The following is a 27,358-nucleotide window of genomic DNA, read 5'->3' on the forward strand; positions in this document are numbered from 1 at the left end:
TCCTTTTCATTTTACTGCCAACAGCCTACTCCAGGTTGTCTCTCATGGTAATTAGCTACTTAGCATGCTAATTGCATTTCCTGTTCCCCCTCTTTTTAATCCAGCTCCTTTACTGCTGACTGATTGTCTTCTTCAAACAACCCAACTTTAGCTTCTCATTATCCTCAGGAACCTTCACTGTAAAGTCAAGTCAAAACTCTTTATTCTAGAACTTGAGGCCCTGCTCACTATGACTTCCAATCACATCCAGCCTCATTTACTCTCACTCTTCAATTAACTCTAGTCAAGCTGGTAATGGCTTTTTCCATTTAAGAAAATTCATTGACCTCCTAATCCCAAATCTTATGTGACATTAAACTAATTTACTATCTGTTTAGGCAACATGAGCTAGAGGAGTGTACATTTAAAACAACAGCATTTGTACTGAAGCAGAAATTCAGGTCACAGAAGAAAGACATTTGTGTGACTTATTCAGGTATATGTGGTCTCACTACTGAAATAGATCTCACCTCCCCTTTTCTTCTGAATAAGCAAATCATACTGATTTGCAAAGATTCAAGCTCAACTTACTCTGTGATTAATTCCCTGCCTTTTAAAAGCCCCATTTTTCAAATAAACATTAAGAGTACATGTTTTGTCCTTCGACAAATATTCTTTCTTTTCCCGCCCCTTAAGAAACACTGATTTACAGGCCACACATGACTTTTCATCCCCAAATGTTGAGGAGCCTCTTCTCCCAGGAGAAATCCCTTACCTCAACACCCATATCTGACTTGAGAGCAAAAGCCTGGGAAAGGATCAGGCCTCTAGGGAAGCAATGGAGGGCTTATACTTTGGATTGATGCCCAAATGGGGCATTGTTTCATTGTCATCTCTAAATGTTTCAAGATCTCATTTTCTCACCACTTTCCATCTCAACGTGAAGGTTGTTAAATGATAGTGAATCTTTTGGTTTCTGCAGTATTACCTTACATCTGCCACTAAGGCTTACGAGGCTCTTGTTCTAGAAGGACCTCCCAAATATTCCTCCTCCTGTTACTCTTCTCCTCCTCTGAATGTCTACTTTATTTATTATTATATACACTGAACATTCTAGAATTTGACATTATTTTTCCTTCTCTCCCTCTCTCTCTCTCTTTTCTGATCACTGCAGAAATCTTATAAATTCAGACTATCTTGCTGACAGCCATGGTTGCCAACTTTTGCTAATCAATAAAGCCACCAGTACAGCATTTGAAAAAATCACATTCGAAGGTTTCTACTCAGACCTGCAGAAACTGAATCACTAGTCTAATTTCTAAGGAATCTACATTCTGATGATCAGCCAGATATTACTTACTATGATGATCAGCCTGGAGCTAATAGTAGCATAATCTCAAAACATCTTTTGCCTTAAAAATTATTTACTTTTAACTAATAAGGATTCATGACTAAATGTCTGATTCCAGATATTACTAAATTATCTAGCCTAGGATTTAGAGTCTAGCACTTGAATTTGTGAGTACCATGTTATAACTAAGAGAATTTTAGAGTTCAAAATGCCTAAAATTTCACTACATATACAGGCATATTTTATATGGAAAGAGCCAGATATAGTATATAGCTATAGATTCTCATTTTTCTTTTGACTTGACATACTTCCTAATGTCATCATTCTTCAAAGCAGTGAAAATAATATTCCATTAGGATGGGTGTTCTGATTAATTTAATCATTTTCTCATTTTTGGACCTCTTGGGTATTTATCATTTCTCCTATAACTGTGAATATCATAACTAATAATTTTGAAATAAGAAATTCATTGAATATTTAAATAATTGTATTGTATTTTATCTATTTAGAAAATACTTATTCTACTTACAAAATATGCATTTCATTCCTTTTTTAACTGTCCTAACCTTGGACACAATTTTTGCAATTGTTTCTCCAATTAGTTTGCTTTCTCATTTTCAAATTCTTAGAATGTCTCTATCAACATCATGGTAAGGAGCCATGGAGTTACTCAATTTTGTTGGTACATTGTCTTGGTTCCTATATTTGAGCCTGCTCCCAACTATCACCGTGTTCTCAGGGGTACTTTCTAACATCAACCACACTGCAGGGAGGAGATGTATAAGTGGTACAAATCAGTGTTCTTTAAAGTGTAGCAGACAGGTCACCTGCAATAGAGTAATCTGGGGTGCTTCTTAAAACCCAAGGATCATGGACCTTTCAAATTACTCAAATGCTTAGGTGTGGGGTCCAAGAGAATGAAATTTAGTAAAGGTCTCAAGATAATTTTTATGCATACTGATTGAAAATCAGACTTCCTTTACTAGAATATCAATGATTTAGGAACCCAGATCTGATGTACATCCAATGCCAATACACCTCTGAATCATTCTACTTCTCTATAAAATTTGTATATATACTTAATCTTTGATTGCCAATTTCTTCTCTTCTCTGTTCCATCCTTCCTCCACTAAGAGCATTTTTTTTTTTTTTTTTTTTACAAAGTAGAGAAGATGTCTATTTTATCAGTCAGGCTCTTCTGGATCCTCTTTTTTAATAGATTCTTACCTGGATTCTCTTCTTGGCCTGCTTAGTCCAGCTGTAGTGAAAATTCTATGTCCTCACTTTAGAGAAAATCCTCTCTAGCTTGATATCTGATCACATTTCCCATCCCCGATTCCCTACAGCTATTACCCTCAATCAGAATCCTGGAGAGTCAGTGTAACAAGGATCCCCCAGCCTCTTAGCAATTTTCTACCCCCTGATTCCCTCAGTGCTCCTTGGCTGTACCCATCCAATTGTCCTAGCTGTATTTAGAGTTGAGTCCAATCTCTTTCCATACTGTATAACTGTACCCACTGCGCTAGTCCCTCTTAAAGAAACTATTCTTTTCTTTCTTTAATCATTTTCATATTTTTTTCTTTAACACATTGTGCTATGTTTTAAAAATAGGAATATGAAAGGAATAGGCCTTACATTGGAGAAAATAGCTGTCTACTCTGAAAGTTTATCTCGTATGAAATATTTATAAAGTAATACACCCAAATATAAACAGAAACATATACCAAGCACACATAAAAATTACTATAATTTGAGAGGATTATGGAGGATTTCTTCCTGTGGTTATAGCTGCATGGTTGAATTTAACTACATACAAAAATTAGAAATGACTAATTTGATGTAGCTTGTATATACTAAACACTGTTGTTCATGCAAAAAAAAGCTAACTTAAAATAACATCAAGCATGACCTGTCTTAATATTAGGATGCATAAAAGGCACACATTTTGTTTTTAGAAACAAAAATGTATTTGATATACTCTGCATGTTTTCATTTTAACGGTGGTGTATTATTAGAATAGTCTTTGCCTATTTTGACATCTTTCTATAATATAGAATAGTAATTTAAACTCCAAGGAGAAAAAAATCATTTGATGTCAACCCCAAGAAGAAATTTATCTGCCGAGATGGACTCCTATGGTCAAGTGAGGGCCCAAATTTTACAAGTAATAAGAGCCTAATGGCCAATGCTGACAGGGGCTTCTCACACACTCTGGTTACTGGGAAGAACCTCAGGCTCAACACTCTCGGCTTCTTGCACTATATTCTGCTGATTTACAGAATCTATTAATAAGTCAATGATTTTAAGAAGTTCCTACTTTTTTCTTTCCATCAATGGATAAGACCTGCCCTATCCAATCAGAACTGCTCCATAATAATGCTGACCAATCAGGATTGCATAATCCAAACAAACCATAAGTATACAAATTTGAATATCTCATTTACATAAAATAAACCTAATTGGGAACCTGGGCAGATACTTTGGCTATAAAAGGCAGATTCCCCTTTGTCTGGATGAAGCACAATTTGGGTTGCTACCTGAGTCTGTGTCTCTGTGCTGCAGTTCTCTTTGCTCAAATAAATGTGTGTTTTAATTTTGTTAACAGTCTAAAAATAAGTTTGGTTACAGTAGTTACACACACACACACACACACATACACACACACACACACACACACACATATTTATCTCATTCAAGTGCATCACCACAGTGAATGTTGCCAGGGAAAAGGTCAATCTCATTAGCAAGTAAAAACTGAAGAAATTTCTAGTGGCTGTGTCCAGAGACTTTTGGACAGTCAAATCTCCTTTGCAATTACTTGTATTAAAAACCTAATATAATGGCTAAAAGTCAAAACACTGACACCACCAAATCCTGATAAGAACATAGAGCAACAGGAATTCTCATTCATTGTAGATAAGAGTACAAAATGATACAGTAATTTTGAAATACAATTTGGCCATTTCTTACAAAACTAAACATAATCCCATTCCTTGGTATATATGCAAATGAGTTGGAAACTCACAAAAGTCTGCAGAGAAATGTTTATAGCGCCTTTTCCCATAACCATCAAACTAGGAAGCAACCAAGATGTTCTTCAATAAGCAAATGAATAAACAAAATGTGGTTTATCCACAAAATGGAATATTATTCAACAATTTGAAAAGTGAGCTGTATAACCACAGATAGACATGGAGGAGGCTTAAGAGCATATTGCTAAGTGAAAGAAGCCAATATGAAAAGGCTGCATACTCTATGATTCCAATTATATACCATTCTTAAAAAGACAAAACTCTGCTATTAGCGTTTCAAATGAAGGTTAATTTTCTAAAGCACAAATTTTTTAGATGTAAATTATTATCAGGATATATTTCCTACATGATATTCTTCCACTGTCACCCCCTTTTTTAATTTAAATAATAGGAAACTTTTGGAAATTTTATACTGTAGTCTTGATAGCTTTTACATTTTAAGTTAGTTGCGCTACACTATGACTACTTTAGATTCATAACAGAATCCCAAATAAAATTTAAAGAAAATATCCCTTTATTAACTTTTGGTTGAGAATATGTTTGTATATTTTCAGAAAACAACTCCGAGACCATCTGGAATTCTGTAACAGAGAGGAATAGACAGAAGTGCTCCAGCCATGAAGACAGAAGAGACACAATTCAGAGATGGAAGATGCTGACGACGCCTCAGCATACCAGCAGACAGCAGCTGCATGTTGCTGAAGGATGCCCAGGACCAAACCAGAGTCAGGCGGACCTGCATTACCACCATTTGTCCACCAACCAGATCTGAAATATTATGGCTGGCATGTACACATAAGGAACTGTCTGGCATTGAAATTGGGACGCAAAAGAACTGTTGGCCCAGAAAGGAACTCACTACAGACTGATTCATTTGCCTCTCAGCATAACCATTATGGCTTGTTGCAGTTTAGGTTCTTACAAGGGTATTTCTTGGATCACATGATCTCACACATCTAGAAGAAATAATGAACAACACAAACAGACCCAGAGAAAGAGAACCAGCGATCAGACTCTCAAACCTCAGAGGGAAAATAAGGGGGATGGGGGTAAGGGGAAGAGATCAACCAAAGGACTTGTGTACATACATATGGGCCTAGCCAGTGGCCATGGACAATGCGAGGGGGGGGGGAGGATTAGAGGGGGGATATCTAGGGAGGGGGTTGGGATGGGAATGGGGAAATAAGGACAATTATGTGAGACCAGGGATTCAGAGGGAAGGACAAATAAGGAAGCACATGGGACCTTTTTGAAGGCAGTGAAAATATTCTGTATAACAAAATAAGAACAGAAATAGATCATTATGCATTTTTCAAAGTCTATATAATGTAGAATACAAAGACTGAACCCTATGTAATGGACGTTAGTTAATAATAATGTGTCAATAACTGTAAGAAGTGTATCACACTAATAAAATATATTAATAACAAAAATTATGTGTGCTTGGGGGGAGGGGTAATTAAAGTTTGTAATTTTCAGTTAATTTTTCTGTAAACTTAAAACTGCTCTACAAAATGTGTTAATTAAAACAAAAAAACAAAAAACAAGAAAGCAAAACTTAAGACACAGGTTATGAAACCCAAACCAAAACAAGACAAAATCTTGATAGAAGAAAACAGCTTCTAGAATTGTGGCCAATGGGCATTTTCCATGGTGAGACCACTGAGCATCGGCATTGTTACCTTATGTTCTTGAGGGGGTTACTGTGGTGGTAGCTGTGACAACATTAGAATAAGGCTCAGGAGAAATACCAGGGAGTACCTGGGCCCCATTAGCCTGAAACCTATGACTCTGCATTATTCAGTATGGGTTCAAGTCAATCAATTTTGAATGACTACTGAGATAACTAAATGAGGACTTAGTAAGACCAGACCAAATATTAAAGTGAGGCCTACGCTATACAATTGCCTCAGACCATGGGAGTCCTTGTGACTGATCCTTGGGGCAGATTTTGTCTATGTCACCGTCCCCAGAGCCCTAGAACAAGGAGTCTTGCCACAGTTGAGATGCACCCTGAGTCCTTCAGGAGAAAGCTAACAGACAGGAAGGAGGAAAAATTCTCAGTGTAAGTTTCTTGATATTGAAATAGAGTTACTGAAATCAGAAATGCTGGTAAACCTCTAGGTAAAATTATTGTCACATGAAAATTTAGGGCCCACAGTATCTTTTTTTTTCCTAAGAAAAACTCCTCTTAACACTGAGTCCAGTCACAGAGATCCATAAACAGCAGGCAACACTTTAGGACTTTTAAAAAGGAAAGCTTCCTTTGCTCCCCAGCTGAGCTCCTCCAACTAATGGTTTAGAGATGTACCAGGATCCAATCCCTCCAGCCTAGGAGCTGCTCGGGATGTGAGAGAGAAGGAGGAGAGAAAGGCCAGGGGCACTGCGGGAAGTCTCCACCAACAATGCTGGAATCCCAGTGGCTAGACCAGTGGTCGGCAAACCACAGCTTGCGAGCCCCGTGCGGCTCTTTGGCCCCTTGAGTGTTATAAGGCCACTTCTTCAAAATAGACTTACCCAGGCTGAAAACCGATATCTGCACATGGGCCACGAAGTTTCAATCGCACTGTATGTGCGCGCCCTCACGTGGTATTCTGTGGAAGAGCCACACTCAAGGAGCCAAAGAGCCGCATGTGACTCGGGAGCCTTGGTTTGACGACCACTGGGCTGGACTGATGCTTTGCAATTCCCACTGTTCCCACATACCACCTACTTCACAGAAGGATAATGCTTGCCAAGGAATTACTGCTGAACACTTCACAGGAAAGGAATAAAGCATGAACTACTACAAAATCGTAACCAAATTTAGAGTATCCTTAATACTTCCGATAATACTGCCTATGTTTATATCACAGTTCTGCTTATTTTCTTTTAAAACCTCATCAGAGGATATATTTGTATTTATTTATTGAGAGAGAGAGAGAGAGAGAGAGAGAGAGAAACATCAATGAGAGAGAAAATGTGATCGGTTGTCTCCTGTATAGCACCTGGCCAGGGCAGTTTTGTTAATTTTCAAAGTCTATAAAAGCAAAAGTAGGAATTGGCTGTTACCTTATAATGAAAACTTCTTTACTCATCTCAGGGTAAAGCATCCATGTCTTCACCCAATCTTTCCGCTCCAGGACTGAGTAGTTCTTGAAGTGCCTCTACCACGTCTAAGGGAAAATAAAAATATATAAATAAACTTCTTGGTATACTTCAGCTAACAGTAAACTATGCTTGAAGTTACTCAGATGATCTTTTTGTCATTTCATGAAATTTCCACATATTTTGCATCAGACTGTTTTGCACACAATAATCAGCACTTGAACACAATTTTAAAAAATAATTCTTTTATTTTAAATCATTTACAATCCTTCCCCTTATCCATCTTTGAATGAATGGTGTCATTGCCTGTTATAATGAATCCGAACTGTAGCTTTACTAAGACTGTTTTATTACTTTACCTATTATAAAATTTACTAATACATTTTGGTTCCAATCTCCAATGTGTGTGTGTGTGTGTGTACACACATACCTGTTTTTTTTTTTAACCTAAAAATCCCCACTGGAGTCTGAAGAACTTCCATCATGTCTATAATAAAATGACCTGAGCCAGTGACAAAGGGTGCCCTGCCAGCATGTTCTGTAAGATAGACTTCCTCTGCCACAAAGGTTTAGGCATTCTTTTTTGGAACTAGCAAAAATAAAAAATAAAAATAAATTAAAAAGCTGGCTTTGGTAGTCAATCAGAAACTGCTCTAACCCAATGAATCCCTTTTCTGCAGGCTTTCCTAGGGAAGCCTCTTTCCACTGCCTGCAAACTGACTACCATTCTTGGCAAACCTCCTTTGTAGTTCTACCCCAAGACCACCCTCTGTACTCCAAAGAATTATGAGTTGCTGGAAATATCTTTTAAAGCAGACTTTCAGTAGTGGGAATACCTTATTTGAGAGCTTTTCTTAACCTGTGTAGTCTGAGTGGCACCTCTTTACCCACAGAACAGCCTGGAGGATAAGGGAAAGCAATGGCCGAGTGCTTTAGTTCAGAGAAGTCAGGAAACTGGCCATGTCTTCTGCTCTAAAATGTGCCTCTCTTGGTCTGGCTTGGTTTGTCAAACGATCTGCATATGGAGGGCTCATAGTACCACTATATGAATTGAATGATACTTCTAAACTCTATTTCCAAGATTGTTATTCTATACTAGAGGTCCAACACATGAAAATTCACACGAGGGGCTTGGCCCTCACATCCCCAGCTTTGTCTGGAAGGGTGTTCAAAAGGTCGTTTGGTTGTCTGATCTAATTATTATATTACACTTTTATTATTATAGACTAGAGATCCAGTGCACAAAATTCACAGGCTTGAGGGAGTGGCTGTCCCTCAGCCCAGTCTGCTCCCGCTCCAATCTGGAACCTCCCGAAGGATATCCAACTGACTGGGATCAGGCCTAAATGGGCTGTCTGACATTCCTCTCTCAATCCAGGACTGCTGGCTCCCAACTGCTCCCCTGCATGCCTGCATGATTGCCTCTAACCACTTCTGCCTGCCAGCCTGATCAATGCCTAACTGCTCCACTGCTGGCCCAATCATGTGCAACTGCCCTCCCCTGACAGCTATCTTGTGGCAGCCATCTTGTGACCACATGGGGACGGCCATCTTGTGGGAAGGCATGGTAGTCAATTTGCATATTACCTCTTTATTATATAGGATGTCTTTGGAATTCTTAAAAGCAAGTGATTAAAGATTGAGGGAAGGGGTGAGACCAATAAAGCTTTCAAGGAGAGGCATACAACAGTTTTTAAAATAGCAATCCTTCTTTATTAATCTTACTATTTTCAACATGGACATTCTCTTGACTCCCATTGATCCTATTAGATATCAATGGGGACAATATGGATAAATCTAAAGTTAAAAAAATAATAACCAGACACAAAAGTACATGTTTTATGGTTAAATTTACAAAAAGTTCAAGAAAAGGGGAAAAAGTTGTTGTAACAGTCTAACTGGAAAGTACGTAGTATGAGGGAACTTTTTGGAATAACAAAAAAGTCTTTGTCTTGATTGAAATAGTAGTTACATGTGAACATACACTTGAAATAATTATGAAACTGTGCCCTTAAAAATCTACATTTTATTGTATATAAATTATATCTCAATAAATAACAATAAACAATGGGATACAAGGAGACTTCTCAGTTTTGGAATAATTTTGAGTAATTTTAAGAAGGAATCTTTACCTCCTCCTCGGCAGTGGAAAAATAATTTTGTATTCTTTCACTCATGATCCCACTTAACAAAGATTTTCTAAGCACAAATATATCCAGAGTTAACACATTAACAGTGTACTAGAGACACTAATGTTAGCAAAACATACATGGCCCCTATTATGAGTTCAGATTTTATTGGGGGAACATCAGACAGCTAAAATGGACAAAAGCAAAGAGTATGGCTGTAGCTCATGTTTTAACAAGGGCTTGCATCAAAACAGAATGAATTACTTTATGCTAAACCCCAAGCTAATCTGAGCTGAAAATATTGGTGCTTACTGAGTCACTAAAAGCTGTTAGAGTGAACAGACCAAGGCAAACTGAACAATATTTTTCTATTAAATCAAGCCTATATATCCTCCAAATTTACTGAATCAAAACATCAAATTAATTTTCATGTCAAATTTCATTGGAATAGTGAAAGCTATTTAAATGAAATGTAGGTCTTCTACACCCTAGGAAGCTCATGTATACAGCTGCCCATCAGGATAACATGGTGTTAAACGACTGTCTTTCCCATGAGCAAATCCAGCTGCAAAGACAGGTGCAAGTGAAGACTGGTGACTTTGCTGCCAATGAAGGATTTGCAGGCTCTCCCAATAGTAAGTATAACCCACACTCAATAGATTCAATCTTGTGAGAGGTACAAAGTGTAACCACAAATACCAGCATTCCACACACACACACACACACACACACACACACACACATTTTTAAATGAAGTCCCTCTGTGGGCACATGGCATTTTTTTTTTTTTTTTTAGCTTAGCTGCTATCAAAAAACACCATATTCCTTGGCTTTCTAACTGATTTGTCCAAAATTCTTTTCAAAATGAGAGGAGCCATTTATAAGATTTAAAAAATAAAAGAAGTATGTAAAAAGTAAAGCAAAGCAAAGCATGTACTATATCCTATATAATAAAAGGCTAATATGCAAATTGTCCCTATGGGAGGGAATTCCGCAGCCCAAGGGTTAGACATGTACTGATCACCAGGGGGTGACACGGGACATGGCAGGTGTCAGCAGTGCAGCACCAGCAGTAGGTGGCAGTGGAGGTACTGCCAGCCCTGAAGGGCTCCGATGTGGCAGGATGATGGAACAGGTGAGTGGGTGGCAGCAGGCCAAGGCGGGTAGAAAGGGAATCCCTGGCCTGTGGTGGAGGCAGCCAGCCAGGGGAAGGGAGCCCCAGGCCAGCAGCCAGTAACTGCTAGGGACCCTACCCATGCACAAATGTTGTGCACTGGGCCTCTAGTTTATTATATTTTGTGAAACTCTCTAGGAAGAAATTAACACAATTTTTAAAAGATTGCTCTAAGAGAAAATAAGCTAGAAACAATGCGTAGTTAAAAAATTAGGTTTGGAATGAGAAGCTTACTTTACACAAAGGCCGTAGAGGGCAAATGAATGGTTTGTATTTAATCAAACCAATACCCACGACATTACCTCTTCCTGATCTCTGCTATCCTTTCCAGTCTCTGGCCAGACAATTTAGGGTTTGGATTGTATTCTACTGGCAGGATAAAGACAGGCCACTAAAACTCTAAAGTACCTGGAACTCTAGATAACTCTTTCACACATGCAAACCATTCCATATGACCACAGAAAATCTTGTCAGATTGCAATCCAAATTTAGAATGGCATTTTAATTACTTTCTTACTCTGCTCAGTGATAAATTCAAAAGAAATCCTCTATTGCTGATTAGGATTTATGGTTCCTGTTTACATATGTTTAACATTATCTATCTATCTATCTATCTATCTATCTATCTATCTATCTATCTTGACCAATTAATACATTCTTTCAAAATCCCATGTTTTATTTTAATTCTCCAACCAAATAGTTGATAATTAGAATACTTAACACAATGAAACATTTCCCCAGCATTTTAGTGTAATTTTTACTTCCACTTTTCCAATTTTTATTCTCTCAATCTCACTTTAGTTCTGGTTTCTGTTTTTTCTTCCTGCCAATGTGAATGTCAGCTATCTGTGTTCCCAGTTCCTTAGTCATCCTTTGATACTCACTGGTATTTTAAGAAATACTCTAAGAAAAAATGTGATATTGAGTTTGTGAGATTTAGAGAACTTTATAAGTACTGGCACTTAAGACTTCTCTCTGACAATCCACTGGATACATAATTGTAGTGCAAAATTCTAGATGATTTCTAATGGTTTTTACATTGTCATAGACTTCTTCCCTACTGATTCTCAAAGATGTCACATTCCATCTGCAGACCTGTATCCACTGATAAGACAAGCCTTTCCCATGTGCCCTGAGAACAAATTTTAAGCAGCTCCAAATTTGATAAATTTATTGAAGACTAAAATCGAATAGCACTGAAACATTTTGAAGGAGGAAATAAAATTTTTGCAACTATTACTTTATGATTGAGTTTTTCCCAAGGTCCAATTTCAGGAATTAGCTTTACTGCACATGCATACTTTAGATTAGTTCACAAGTATATGTTTAGCAGCTCTTAGTATGGGCCAGTCACTGTACAAGGGCTATGTACAAAAAACATTGCACTTTCTGAGTCTACCATAATTCAAAGCCTAGCCAATGAAGTCAAGGAGACATAAACACATAAGAAGATAATCCATTAGCATTTAGCAAGTACTATGTCAAATGTATACATAAGGCTATGAAAAAAAAAATGCAGGTTGTAGACTCAATTTTCCTGATGAGGTGTGTAGAACTAGGATGTGCTTCATATATATCTAAGTATCTAACTTTAGGACATGTGTCATCTAAACCAGTCCTTAAGATACTCACTGTTGCCGAAACCGGTTTGGCTCAGTGGAAGAGCGTTGGTCTGGAGACTGATAGGTCCCGGGTTCGATTCCGGTCAAGGGCATGTGCCTTGGTTGCGGGCACATCCCCTGTAGGGGGTGTGCAAGAGGCAGCTGATAGATGTTTCTCTCTCAGTGATGTTTCTAGCTTTCTATCTCTCTCCCTTCCTCTCTGTAAAATATCAATAAAATATATTTTTTTAAAAAGATACTCACTGTCCTGATTATTGCAAAATTCATTAAAGACTTACACACTTTGTTTTCCCCTGTTTTTATTTAATAGTTATCTCCTGGCTAATTCAGGAAGAATTTTCCTCACTCATAAACATATCCCTATAGTGTTATTGTGATAGTTAATGAAGTAATAGATATAAAATACTTAGTGCAATACCTGGTATGTGGTAACGCCCTCCTCCCAGGAAAAAACAGCAAACAAAACAAAAAACCTCAATCATCCTTAGAGAAGATTTGGCTTATTATTATAACTCTCTTCCCTTGGACAAAATTTTCAGGTGTAAAAGGTGTCACAGTTCTTATTCCCTTAGAAGTCATTCAACTCATCCGAACAGGTTGCTTAGCTTTTATATGAGGAAAGAGCTGCATATTCCTCTAAGACTTAAGGCTCATTTGGGGGCATCTCTTTGTCTCTAGAGGTCCATTTTCAAGACTGATAGCTGAGCTGAGGAGATCTCTAAGGTCTTCATAGAGATCATGGGGTCTGTATATTCCTCTTAAATATACTGGGACGACCGATTGTGAGACTAAAAATGAATTGAGTATCTTTAATGGAAAGAAGACATAACCTAGCATACCCTTTGTGATTATGTGTCTGTTTAGAGGGCAATTTGAGCTATTTTACAAAGCTGTAAATTACAGATAACTGATAGTTTAAATGATATTAATCCAAAGACAAGCAAATTTATTCTGGTGGAGGGAAAATCAATTTCCCTCCATTCCAACCATAGGGGGAAAAGGTCAATTTTGCAGCCATTTGTAGATTCATTTGGACATTCCTGATTCAATTATGTATGTGTGGTATTTTGAATTCCCTATTGAACCAGTTGATAACATCTTATTTGTGTTCTCATTAATAACCAAGTTAAAGGAATTTTTAAAATATTTTTTTCATATTTGTACAGCAATCTTGAGTTTGCCATTTTATAAACTATTCTTTAATAATGTAATTTTACATTTGTTTAGATGTCTCATAATAATTTAGTAAATAACCCATGTGTTTTCTGTGTCATCTAGACCACTATTTTATAACCACACACTCTCAGATGAATCCAGTGTTCATGCTTATAGATGCAATCATTTTGGCACCAAATATTATTAATAAAAACAAAGAGAGAAAAAGGCCAATGAGACACTCCACAAAGGGATTTCCATTATCAAAAAATTAGAATTGTCACTCTGCACTATATTAACATAAATTATATGAGAATCTGAGTATAGCAAGACAAAGCCATATTTACATGGCAAACAGGTATTTTATTTAAACAAAATATCTATCTTCTGTTACATTAAAAAATATACTGTGAAACTGAGTTTCTCAGATTTGTAGATTTTATTTGTAATTATATTCTGTAAGATGTATAAGCACAATGCATTTATTCGTGGTTGTGTTTACATATTTTAATTTTAAGCAATTGTAATTAAAATGAATTAATGCTAATGTGTAAAGAGATTTTTCTACTTATTGTTTTTCCCTTAAAAAGACTCTCTATATTATACACATTTCAAAATCACAGGACCAAAATTGTCAAAAAATATATATTTCAAAGTTTGCATTTGTAGAAATTTAGTATCTAGAGATAAATCTCTGATGTTCTGAAAGAGTTAATTTATTTCAATTTCATGATCATCTTTAATTCATACTGCCTTCCCATCAGATCATGTTCTATAAGAATAAAGAAGGCTCAAAATAAATGTCATTGTTTGAAAAAAACCTAGTTCTAATGAAGCTTTGAAAGTTCCCCTGTGTAGCTGCAAAATAGCATTTGTCTCTTCAGATTTTGATGTATTATTAATTTGAGTTTAGTAATATTAGAATCCAATTATGAGAATATCTTATTAGCACAGAACTGCAAAGAGAAATGGTTTTATGTTCTTCCATTTTAAACCAAGAAGAAAGAAAACCCAAAATGCTAAGTTTGAATTGTTTAAACAGATGAAGTCATTTTCTACTCTTTAAATAAAAACAGGTGCATCCTGGGAAATGATAGCTATTAGATGGGAAGTGTTTTAATTATTTGAAAAAACCATTTATTTCTGTATATTATTTATTTAAGAGAGCCTTTGATAGAACTCAGCTTTAAAATTGTATGTATTAGTATGAGTTAACTCTTGGGGATATAATAGAGCGCTCTCTAGTGGCAGAGGTAGGAAATACCAACTACATCTCTACTTCCTCAACTACACTCCCTGGGATGTAAACTTGAGCATATTTTATGTTCACTTGGTGATTGAGGAATGGGTTCTCAGCATTCAGTAGATTAAGAAAGTGCCTACTTCCCCTCCCCCCTCACACACTTATTTATTTCTATACCATGGCATACAATAGGCATTCAATAAATGAATCAATGAGGTTTATAAGTAGAAGGGTTTGGCCAAGAAAGCATGTGTATATTAAAAGAGTTTTTAAAACAAATTCACCAATAGCATCTATAGCTCTATTATAGCAAAAACATTTGAACATTGTTTTAATTGGAGAACATTAAGTTAGAATACAAAGACATATAATTGGCAGATTACTGTTTTGTTTTTCTTTTAATTTATGGAGCTAGGCAAACATGGGTAAATATACAGTACACCTATCATTGTGAATTTCCTTCTGCAGTGGGGTATTTTGCTAAGTGCTAATTTTTTCAATTTCTTTTCTTTCTTTTTTTTCTTCTTTCTATTTTTCTACTATTACATTTAAGTAGCAAAGAAAACTGTCTCTTTGCCTTAGGGTAAGAGAGATTGATTCAGAGAGAACAAAGAATCACTTTTTTTTGGCCTTTGAACAGCTAATTTGACCTTTCTACCTCAACATTGCAGACAATAGCCTTTAAAAGGATGACTTTGAATTGCAAGTACCAACTGCTTAAGGGGGAACAAAAATTCTAAGAGTTTGGATTTAAATATCAAGAACCAAATCCTAGAAGATTGAAGTAAAGGGTTTAGGCCACAGAAAGGGTGGTAAAAATATGTGATGCTATGGGAGAACTTTTCCTAGGAAACTTTAAAGGTGATAAAAATAAAAACCCTTTTTGGACTACAAAAGAAGAGATAGGGAAAGGAGAATAAAACGAGCACAGATAGTATGGTGGCCCTATCCCCTGAACCTACCTTGGAATGGAAATTCAGGAGAGTTGGGTGACAAAAACTCCCCTAAACATTCAGTAACTCTTGCACTGCTGACTAACCTCACATCTACTCTGGCACTAAAACGTTCCTTGCTGGTTACACCTCATCGAATTGCCAGATGCAGTACAATACGTAGAAATGTCCGCTAGGCAGGTCTAAGTAAAGAGAAGGCCTGAGGTAGACTCCTGTCATACGCAAGCTTTCTTCAGCTCCCATAAGGTATAGAGGAAATAACAGAAATTCTGAAGACCAGGGTGAGGAACAAGAGAGCTGAGAATCAGTGAGCCTAAGGATTACTCTATTTGATGCGAGGGGATACTGTAGCTGAACAACATTTGCATGGTAAGCACCTCTAGCTAGAAGGTGGGAGGTTAGATGAAAGGTGCTGCTACATTTCAGCAAACAACAAACTCGGTAAAAGCCAAACAGGGACCTTGGGCTGCAGTGGCAGAACTCTAAGGCCTCAAGAGCAAATTCCATTTTATCAATGCCTACAGGGTAGAAATAAAAATGATACCACTGTAATAACCTGGTTATTATTTAACAGATAAGCGGGAAAGGGAAGGCACAATAATATAGGCATACCATTTAAACAGCTTTGCCAAGAAACTGTATTTAACACTCTCAAGTCTGTTCCCTGTTTTTCCCTGGGGAAAGGAACTGGACAAAAGCAACTGAAACAATTGCCCAGTAAATGACCTGGGAAGGTGCTTACCTACCAATCACTCCAGGGAACAAATTAGTGGGCAGAATGGGCATGGCCACTGTAAAGGGTGGGGGGGGGGGGGGAAACTTGAATATTTAAACTTCCAAACAAAGAAGCAAGTGCATTTTCTTGGTTTTTGCTTTCTCTCTCTGGCATGCAGGTTTCCTGTCTCTCCTGTAGCAGGGGGATGCACTCCCCTGTGAGTCCACGTGGCACAGGACAATGTGGGAGTCCTCACACTAATAGACCTGTGGTCTACAAACTGATGCTCTCAAGCCACATGCAGCTCTTTGGCTCCTTGAGTGTGGCTCTTCCACAAAATACCACGGCCCGGGCGAGTCTATTTTGAAGAAATGGCGCTAGAAGTTTAAGTTTAAAAAATTTGGCTCTCAAAAGAAATTTCAATTGTACTGTTGATATTTGGCTCTGTTGACTAATGAGTTTTAATTCGCTTGGGTGCTGAGCTACACCTGGCTGAAGCTCTGGACACTGGCCCTGCTTTTGGCTCTGCTGCAGCCCTAGCTGCACCTTTTCCAGGACTGGCTTAAGAGGCAGGGGACTTTGGAACTCGAGGAATGTAACTTAAAGCCTTCTCCCACATCTCATTCTCCCCTGTGAATATTAGAAAAAAATTTTTCTGAAGATATCACAACAACCTCAACCTCACTCCCACCAGTGAGAGAGGAATTTAATTCTCTGGTAACAAAATGACAACCAAAACTGTAGATGACAGAGATGCAACCACAGGCCAGACAGCCTGGTTCTAAGACACCACATAAAAACTCAACAGGAAGAAAAAAGCAGGGGGTAGGGGAAAAGTGGTGGTGGAAAATCCTGAATCTAATCAAAAGTGAGTGAGTTTGAGACAACAGGTGACTAATTTACTTTCAACTGGCAAGATTAGATTTTCTACTACCAATCAATTAAAAACCAGAGAGTTGACTTATGCTTAGTGGTAGACAAATGTGAGTTGCTTTTTTACACACTTGAATCTGTGACTTGTTACCTTTCCTTCTCAGTCACACATATTTTAAAAACAAACGCTAATATATACAAAATATTTGCTATCCTTACACATAACAACCCACACTTAAATAATCAAATGGTAACCAACAGGGAGGAGAAAAAATTGTTATTCAACTACTGCATCCCAGAATTTAGTGCAATGATTGACATAAAATGCACATCGATACTTTTGAATAAATAATTAAAACTATGTTCATCTGAATAATAAATGCCAACATTATTAATCACTTAGTTGGTATTAAACTGTTGCTATACCACTTCATTTAATGCTCACATATTTATTTAGTAATATTGTTATTCTTATTTAACAGAGTAGGAAATTGTGGTTGATAGGAGCTAAATGATTGCCCAAGATCCCAGAGCTGGTAAGTAGCACCCCTAGGATTTAAGGGTGCACAATCCAAAACATGCCAATAATGAATCTTAATATTAAAAAGTTGGTTTTCAATATTTATAGCAATTTTGGAAAGCCCACACTACCATTTGCTCTTACTTGTCTTCTGCAGTTTTTATTTTAGTGCCTCACTGAGCATCACAGCATTTTAGATCTGAGGAGGAGGACTTCATACATCACCTGGTTCAGCCCTCTAGTTACCAAATGAAGGAAGAGACAGAGCAAACTAGCACAGTTGACCCTTGAACAAAGTGGGGTGGGGAGATTAAGGGTGCACCCTCCACTCAAAAATCCATGTATAACATTAAAACATTTTTAATATATGTTTTTATTAACTTTAGAAGTAATGAAAGGAGAGGGAGAGAGAAACATTGATCAGCTGCCTCCTGCATGCCCCCTACTAGGGATGGAGCCAGCAACCCAGATATGTGCCCCAACCATGAATCAAACCTGCAACCTCTAGGTGCATGGGAAATCATGCAACCAAATGAGTCACACTGGTCAGGGCTGTGCATAAGTTTTGACTTCCCCAAAACTTAAGTTTTCCCTTGCTATCTGCAGAGAAATTGATTCCAGAACGCCCTCTGGATAACAAAATCTGTGGATACTCAAATCCCCTAGACAAAACAGTGCAGATCAATGCATATCGGTGGCCCTTAGCATCTATATACTCCCAACCTTGGGTCAAAAACAGGACAGGTATTTATTGGGGGGGGGGGGGAAACAAACCCATGTATAAGTGGACTGGCACAGATCAAACCCATGTTGTTCAAGGGTCAACCAGAAAAAACCCTCTTGCTTTCCTCTCTTCCCTTCAGCTTTTTGTCCTTACCCTTTTTAACAATTAAATGAGTTAAAAGGTAAAGAGTAGAGGTGCTCAGGATTATAAAGGATTAGAAACAGAAGATCAGTCAATGAATGTTGAAGTTAAAATTGGTGAAGCAAAGCCCTCTGCATAAATAAGGTACTATAAACAATATCTAAAACTATGCTTTTAAAGAGCTTGCTAAATGTATCCATTGTAAAGGAATCCTTTATGATGGTGTATGAGTGCTATTAACTCAGGCCTTTAAGTTATTTTTATTAGCAGATTTTCTTATTTTGAAGATCTCTTCTGCATATAATATCATATTTTAATATTCTGGGCCAACTTACATAATACCCAAAATATATCAAAATATCAATAGTTTCAAACAATAAATAGACCTTTCAAATGCCATTCAGACATTGTTAGTATTTTTTACTCCTTCATACAAAATGTGGTTTTACTCTTGGCTTTCCAGTCAGTTTATTGTAAAGGCATGAGTGAAGGAAAAAATGTTAATTCGATAGAATGTATATGAGGATAAATATCCTTAAAATGTTGAATCATTTCCATCCATAGCCATCCATTTCTTAAGATTATTAGACACCAGGGTACATTGACAAATGGGTCTAATTGTTTCTCTGCAGTGCTCATCAAAGAATTGGTAATGCACTCTATTATTTTGTTAGACATTCACTTCCACTGATATTATAGTGCCCATAAAATGGTCTGATAACTTACAATTGGGATAAAACTAAAGTAATATGTTACAGACTTTGTAAAACTGTTTCTGAGGAACTCTTTCCACATTATTATATCTCACTGCATCATCCTTCCTCTTTTTCTTGTCTAATCATCTCATTTCATTCTTATGATCCTCACACTGTTCTTGTAGCTAGTTTTTGCTTAAAGACTCAAGTACTATTATTGTATATGGTCAATCACTTCTTGACTGAGCCTAGTTAGGGCACAATAGAGACAACCTGAGAATGGGTCACTTAACACCAAGCATGTCATTTCATCTGGCACCTCTGGCTCTCCTAGCTGACATGACTTTTTAGTACCTTTAATTTATGTTTTTCTTTCCCCTTCTCCAATAGACTGTCAGCCTCCTTCCCACATTACAAGGCTTAAATCAGCCCAACATTGAAAAGCACATATGTTCATAAGTAGGAGATATCTTAAACATAACAAGCACTTGCCAATGTCTTAGCTTTTGCTCTTTCTTTTGAGTTGTGCATTAGGATGCTTTGATGACTCTTAAAGCTTGAATAATTCATGGAAACATGGATGTGATCAAGCAGTTTGGAAGTAATTGGCCAATCTGCTCCTTTCATCTTCTGCAGACAGAATTATTTACAAAACTACAACACTGACTTAGGAAAGGCTTTCAAAAGTTCAGAAGAAAGTCTTTCCTTTTTTTTTTTTTTACACATTGGTCATCCTTATTTATTATCTTTCTCTTTCTTTTTTGCCTCTTCTTCCTTAATTTCCTTTTTAATGATTAAATTATTTAATTTTAACAATTAAAATTAAATATGGATTGTAGATGATGAAGTAAATTGCTTAAGTTCGCTTAAATATTTAAGGAACCCAGTTTATCTTAGTGAAAGGTATAAAGGGATTTTTGTTTTGAATGGGGGGATATATATATATATATATATATATATATATATATAAAATATATATTTTATTGATTTTTTAAAGAGAGGAAGAGAGAGGGATAGAGAGTTAGAAACATCGATGAGTGAGAATCATTGATAAGCTGCCTCTTACACAGCGTCTACTGGGGATGTGCCTGCAACCAAGGTACATGCCCTTGACGGGAATCGAACCTGGGATCTTTCAGTCCGCAGGCCGATGCTCTATCCAGTGAGCCAAACCAGTTTCGGCGGTACCTATATTTTTAAATGAGGGAGTGAACCTTTGTATAGAATGTTTTATTGAGATACTGAGACCCTAAAACAGTTGACAGAATCTCAAAACTGCCAATAATATTTCCCCCTTAAAGGAAAAGCTCCAGAGCTGTCAGGGTTTAATAGGACACGAAGCATTATGTTTTGTATCTGCCAACATCAGTTCTTTGAGTAAAGCTGTGAGCCCCAGAATTGAAATATGACTGAGGCCACAACCAGTGGGCAAGATATAAAATTTTCTGAACTCCAGAGCATAAAAAGAACAAGTACTTATAACTATGTTCACTGACACTAAAATGTGCTCAATACTTCTGGCTGTCCTAACTCTGGCTGTACTTACTAAAGATAAATACCTAGAGCTGCTAACTTGAATTCTAAGCTTTGTCCACAACAGAAGCAAGGCAATTGCATTAATATCGTAATGTCCTTTCTCAACCATTTGCTACCGTGAGTTGTTATGGCTGGAATTATGTTCCCCAAAATGTATATGTTGAAGTCCTAACTGCCAGTACTTCAGAATGTGACCTTTCTTAGAAGTATGGATGTTCATATAATTATTAAGAGGAGGCCACAAAGCAGTGGGGTGGGTCCCCAATCCAATACGATGGGGATCCTTGTCAAACAGGATCATCTGGACACATGCCCAGGGAGAACACCGTGTGAAGAGGATGACAGACATTAGTGATGTGGCCAAGGAGCAACAGTGATGCCAGCAAACCCCCAGAAGCTAGAAGGCAGGCATGGAACAGATTCTTCTCGACAGCACTCAGAAGGAACCAACCCTGCCTCCTCCATCTCAGACTTCTAGTCCCCAGAACTACGATATAATAAATTTCTGTTGTTTGAGTCAATCAATTTGAAATATTTTACTATGGCAGCCCTTGCAAAATAATAGAGTTGTTTAGTAAGGAGATATATAAAGTCTGATGTAATATTTACAACACATAGCATATATATTTATTTGTTATGAGGCAATAACATTTCAATCATCCAGTAATTATATCTGAACTAGAGGCCTGGTGCATGGATTCATGCACCTGTGGGGTCCCTCAGCATGGCCTGTGGGGATTGGGCTGAAACCAGCAGACCAACACTGCCTGTTGCTCCTGCCTGCCACTCCTGCTCATCCCAGCCCTACTGCACCTGCCACTGCCACCACTTGGTAGGCTCACTGCCACTCCACTGCAGTTGCTGGGCTGCAGAGGCCAGCCATGAGCCCTGTGTCTGGCGTCCATCAGTCAGCTGAGCAGTGTCTGCCCCCTGGTGGTCAGTGGACATCATAGTGACTGGTCATTCAGGTCATTCCGGCAATTCTGATTGCTTGGGCTTCTATCTATCTATCTATCTATCTATCTATATAGATAGATAGAAGCCCAAGATATATATATATATATTGGCAATTCCAAAATTTTACAATCACATTTATGTACTCTTCTTGGAGAGCAAACTACCCAATGAGTAATTCTCTTCTTAACATCTGGGTCAAAATCATATCAAATGTTAGGAGTCTTTCAAATAGTAATAATAAGAACTTACGATGTAGCTTCAAAAATTGATTAAAGTACTGTTGAGAGCTATTTCAGCTTGTGCCTCATAATTTGTATCTTAGATAACTGCAGAGATAGATCCAGCTTTTATGAGGCCTGAATCCTATATTGGATTAACTTTACCTGAAATCTACCTTTGGCCATAAGGCAGTGACAACACAACCCAGAAACAATATAATCAGTTTTGCAGATATTAAGTGATGCTTAGATCAACACAATTTTGCTAGACTATAACTATAAGATAAAGATTGAAAGACAAGGGGAAGGGCAGATGTCGATGCCAAAGATATTACAAATGTTCTAGACAGATCAATCTAGCCTAATTTCTTGTCAGCATTTCTCTACTGGCAACTGCATTATGTAGGCAATGAGTAATCATGTTGTGTCAATAAGAAACCAAATCAATTAGCTGGCCAGTTTGGTAATCTAATGCAAACAGTACATCAAAATAGCTATTGAAATATGAACCAACATATTGATTAGAAGGTTTCAATTTTTCAGTGGTATAGCCCATAGACATAGCTTCATAGACTCATTTCTCTGGTCCATTCCCTTTTCTTCTGTACAATATTCAGTACTAAACATTTTAGAGTCAGCTCAAAACCCTGCACTATTTAATTTATTTATACCTCTGTCTCTTTTAGTTTCTCAACAGGTATACTGGCATATCTCTTTGTCTTCCCAGTAAATATCTATTTACTTTTTTCTGTCCCATATGGTTTAGTCCCAGACCTTAAAATAATGGGTGGAGGATCCATTACTGTACATTACTCTGCAATATTATTAAATCCATAATGGTGAATCATAGTCTAAGAAGAGAAATCCTTTTTTTTTTAATCCTCATCTGAGTATATTTTCCACTGATTTTTAAAGGAAGTGGAAGAGAGAGGGAAAGACAGAGAGATATATACATGGGAGAGAAACACATTGATTGGTTGCCTCCTGCATGCTTCCTGACCAGGGTGGGGCCAGTGAGGAGCGGGCAATGGAGGTACATGCTCTTGACCAGAATCAAACTCGGGACTCTTCAGTCCATAGGCCCACACTCTATGCACTGAGTCAGGAAAGTGAGAAATAATTTTTAAGTCCCCACCCTTCTCACGTGTTTATTTTCCTAATGTACAACAGCAGCCCTTACTCAATATTCTTTCTAAATTATCTACAAACTTCCCCCCCTGAGTCTGAGTCCTGGTTCTCTCAAGAATTCCCCTTCTTCCTTCTCTTATTTATATAATTAAATCACTGATCAGCCAAAGGCAAAACCTTTCCAGGACACCAGTGGAGGGAAAGGAAATAAAAAACTACCAAACTACCTTGGGCCCAAGGTGGAAGGTAAAGTCAGAAAACTCTATGTTCATGATACGCTCCTTTTCTTTTCAAAACTCAAATATGCTTAGAGACTCCAGGAAAACCACCCTAAATGGCACACTGCCACCTCTCTCAATATTATTGATTACTCCTGCTTCCTTTTTAATGTTATAACCTTTGTACATTTACCATGTTTATTGAATTTCTGATAATATATTGATTTTTTAAAGTCTATTTCTGTCAAAAGATGTGAACTTTTTAAAAAATATATTTTTATTGATATTTTACAGAGAAGAACAGAGAGGGGCAGAGAGCTAGAAACATCGATAAGAGAAAAACATTGATCAGCTACCTCCTGTACACCTCCTACTGGGGATGTGCACACAACCAAGGTGCATGCCCTTGACTGGAATCGAACCTGGGACCTTTCAGTCTGCAGGCCAACAATCTATCTACCAAGCCAAATCGGTTAGGGCACAAACTTTTTTTTTTTTAAGATTCATATTTTATTCACAAGCAAGTGAAGAATGTCCCCTGTAAACTCTTATTTGGGATGAGAAGAGCAGTATAGAGAAGTAGATGTTGGCTCCATAGTGATGTTGAAAGGTGTCCATCCCACTCTTTCTTTAGACAATGATTTTGTTATTACAAAAGAAAAAAAAGAGCCTAGCCAGTGTGGCTCAGTGGTTCAGCACTGAACTATGAACCAGGAAGTCATGGTTTGATTCCCTGTCAGGGTATATGTCTGGGTTGCCAGCTCGATCTCTAGTAGAAGGTGGGCAGGAGGCAGTCAATCAATGATTCTCTCTCATAGATGTTTCTGTCTCTTTATCCCTTTCCTTTCCTTTCTGAAATCAATAAAAATATATTTCTTAAAAAAGGAAAAAAGAGCCACATGATATCATGTTGCATCTGTGGAAAAAAAATCAAAAGAAAAATGACTTTTCAAAATTCTCTGGTCTCCAGTCCAATGTTTGAAGTGACCAGAATGTCACTTTCATCCAGTGACAGCCACTGGTTCCAAGAGCAATAATGCCTGAACAAAAGAGTTGATAGTCATCGAGATTATCGATGTGCTTGGGAATGGAGAGACCTAGATCTTTAAGAATCTAAACTTGCAACTTCTCAGCTTCTAGTACACCTGCTGTTCTACCCACTGTTCCTCTAAGATTTCTTCAGTGGACATGTGCCACTTTCCTTTCCCAAGTCTGTTTCTCCCAGAAGAACCACCTTTTCTCCTATGACCACCAAAATCTCTCCAGGAATATCATCTAAGTTTTTGCCCATCTAATATGCTCCACAGTCTGATGTAGCATAAATTAACAAATTGACAGATGCTTCTCAAAATGCCTGTAAGAGTCCTTCCATTTCGAAGCAGGACCAAGTGCCTTCCCCAAACTTCAGCTGAAGGAGATGAGTAACTCACTGTTGATCTTCCATGGTGTCACTGGTTCATTTTGAGCTGAGAGAAGGTTGAGGTAGAGTAGCAAAGGGCCAGTGCGTCCAACATCTCCTTCCTCCTACTGTGGTCTCTGATAGTTGCTGTCTGCCTAGAACCGGGACCAGAACTTGGCCCTAGCTGAAGCCACCTGGGTCTGCGGAGTGGAATGTGAACTTCTTGAATGAGGAGCTCTACATTCGTAGTGCCTAGCATGCTAATGAGCAACTGATACATTCTCAGGTTGTGTTTGAAAGTTAAATATCTTTACAGGTTTTATCCAATGTGTTCTTTTTGGTCATGTTTCTTTAGAATCAACATAATCATTTGTATAGAGTGACTGGCATATAGTATATAGTTATTGACTGTAAGAAGGAATTCACAAGACTAAGCTTGTGAATAATTAGCCTATGAAAATAGTGTTTAAGGTTTTTAGTAAAACTCACTAGAGATTTCTGAATAGAGAATGTACCCCATAAAGATTTCTAAAATTAATTATATGATTAGCCAAATTCAGGCCAAATATGCTTTTGGCAATTTTAATGTTCCATATAAAAAATCACTTAATATCCTTTTACTTTTTTCATTAAAAAAAATAGAAAGGACTTTTAGACCTTTCCCTCATGGATATGACAAGGTGCCATAAAGTTTCTAAACAATTCAAATACCATCATCAATGCAGGTAATTGCCTTTTTTCTGAACCATGCTTCACTTCACATCCAACAGCTCTACTCCACATAAAGACCGTATTTCAGTTATAAAAATGAAGAGTGGGGGAGAGCACAGAAAGCAGAGGGAAGAACAAGGCAAAGGCTTTGAAACAAAGTTCAGAGAAGAGAAGAGATCTCTGAGTGTTTCCTAGACAACAGTGAGCATTTGGTGGACAGGAGTAAATTTGTGTAGGGCCTCTTAGATGATGATCAGAGGTTTAGCTTTATCCTTCAGTGTCATAAGAAGTTTCTGAAGGTTTAGCAGGATACAAGTCATCCAGCTGGATCCATTAGGCTAAAGGGTAGAGCCTACAGTGAGATTAGATTTTATAGGAAATATTGGATTAGACCTAGAATTTGGGAGGATGCTGAGGTGGTTTGGAAAGATCCAAAATACTTGGGTGCTACCACGTTGGTAAAGGGGTTCCTATTTATTTTTGTTTCCATCTCCCAATTCTACTTTTATTTCACATCCTTCCTATCACACACATTGCTATAATGGGACTGAGTAACTGAAATATATATATCGATATATATATATATATATATATATATATATATATATGCATGAATTCTGGCTTGAAGTCTCATGACAGCACCTTATCAGCATCAACATATAAAGATCGGCTAATTTGTATATCCTATTAAACCACAGCCAGCTATGTGGGAACAGCAGAGTCAAACATGCAGCAAGATACACACTGAAAGATATAAAACACAGACAGAAATACTGAACACACTGAAATTAGCTAGTTAGTATATAACCAATCAAAGCAAGGAAGTGAACAGCAAAACCACTAGAGAACTAATTACAGAAAGGGAGTCCCATACTACAGAGTAAAAGAATCCTGAGCATTCATGGTCTGTTACCAGTCTCCCCCCACAGTGTTTCATGCTTTCCTCTGCTCTCCTCACACCTTGCTGGGGACCCTGGGCTCTCCCTGAGAGCCCTTGAACTAGATATTACCCACAGTCCTGACACCATGAAGGGAAGGCCACCCATAGCGTTAAGGTGACTAATGGGCCATGTAAGGCGCCCACCAAGAATAAAGCACTGTGACCTTTGGCTCCTACTTCAAAAGGAGTATGTATAGTGTATATAATGTATTAATAGGAAAGTTGGTTCTTGATATATTGAATACTACTACACTGGATAGTTTTTTAATGTTTAATAAAAATGTTCTATAAGTAATCAGGAAAGGTTACCTCCGGTCAGTTTCCATGTGCCACCTTTAAGCCAGGTCACTGTAGGTGTTAAGATGCCCTACAGTTTTGATAGTAATCTACCCAACTCTGTATCGGCTGGATTTCCCCAAAGCTCATTAGTTTCTGAGGGAGGCTGCCAAAATCTCAGTTCCTACATCTGTTCTCATATGTTTTCAACTCCAAAACCCATCTTTCAAATTCAAGGGGAGTAATTTAGGAGATAGAGTTCAGTATATTAATTTTTTTTTTCTCTTACTGCTAACTTTGAAGGAATAAACATCTGGGAAAGAATAATTGATATATAGGAATGTGTCTTCCCACCAAGTCTTGGTTCTATTTACGTATGTGGCATAAATGAACCAAATGTCAGTTTTTATTTTCAATATGCACATATATTTATTATGTGCTAATTAATTAGCAGGTCCTGTTCAGAAATAACAGCTTCTACCGGCTCTTTTAGAAAAGAAGCTTAAACAAGAAAGGGTCTCTTCATTTTGTTTATCCGGTATTCTTCTAATCTATTTTTAGCAGATTCTTCTTCACTTTCCC

The 27,358-nt window shown here is 37.5% G+C and overlaps 1 protein-coding gene across 2 annotated transcripts in view; it reads right to left on the bottom strand.

Moving 5' to 3' along the window:
- The window catches only part of B3GALT1 (beta-1,3-galactosyltransferase 1), a 473,540-nt gene that overhangs the window by 289,471 nt on the left and 156,711 nt on the right, over positions 1-27,358 (bottom strand). For both annotated transcript variants that reach the window (XM_036421711.2, XM_045575386.1), the window contains exon 2: positions 7,414-7,517. The gene's annotated coding sequence lies outside the window, so the exon portion shown is untranslated. The remainder of the gene's footprint in view (positions 1-7,413; positions 7,518-27,358) is intronic.

Source organism: Pipistrellus kuhlii, unplaced genomic scaffold (assembly GCF_014108245.1).
Source record: "Pipistrellus kuhlii isolate mPipKuh1 unplaced genomic scaffold, mPipKuh1.p scaffold_m20_p_7, whole genome shotgun sequence".
Lineage (NCBI taxonomy): Eukaryota > Metazoa > Chordata > Mammalia > Chiroptera > Vespertilionidae > Pipistrellus > Pipistrellus kuhlii.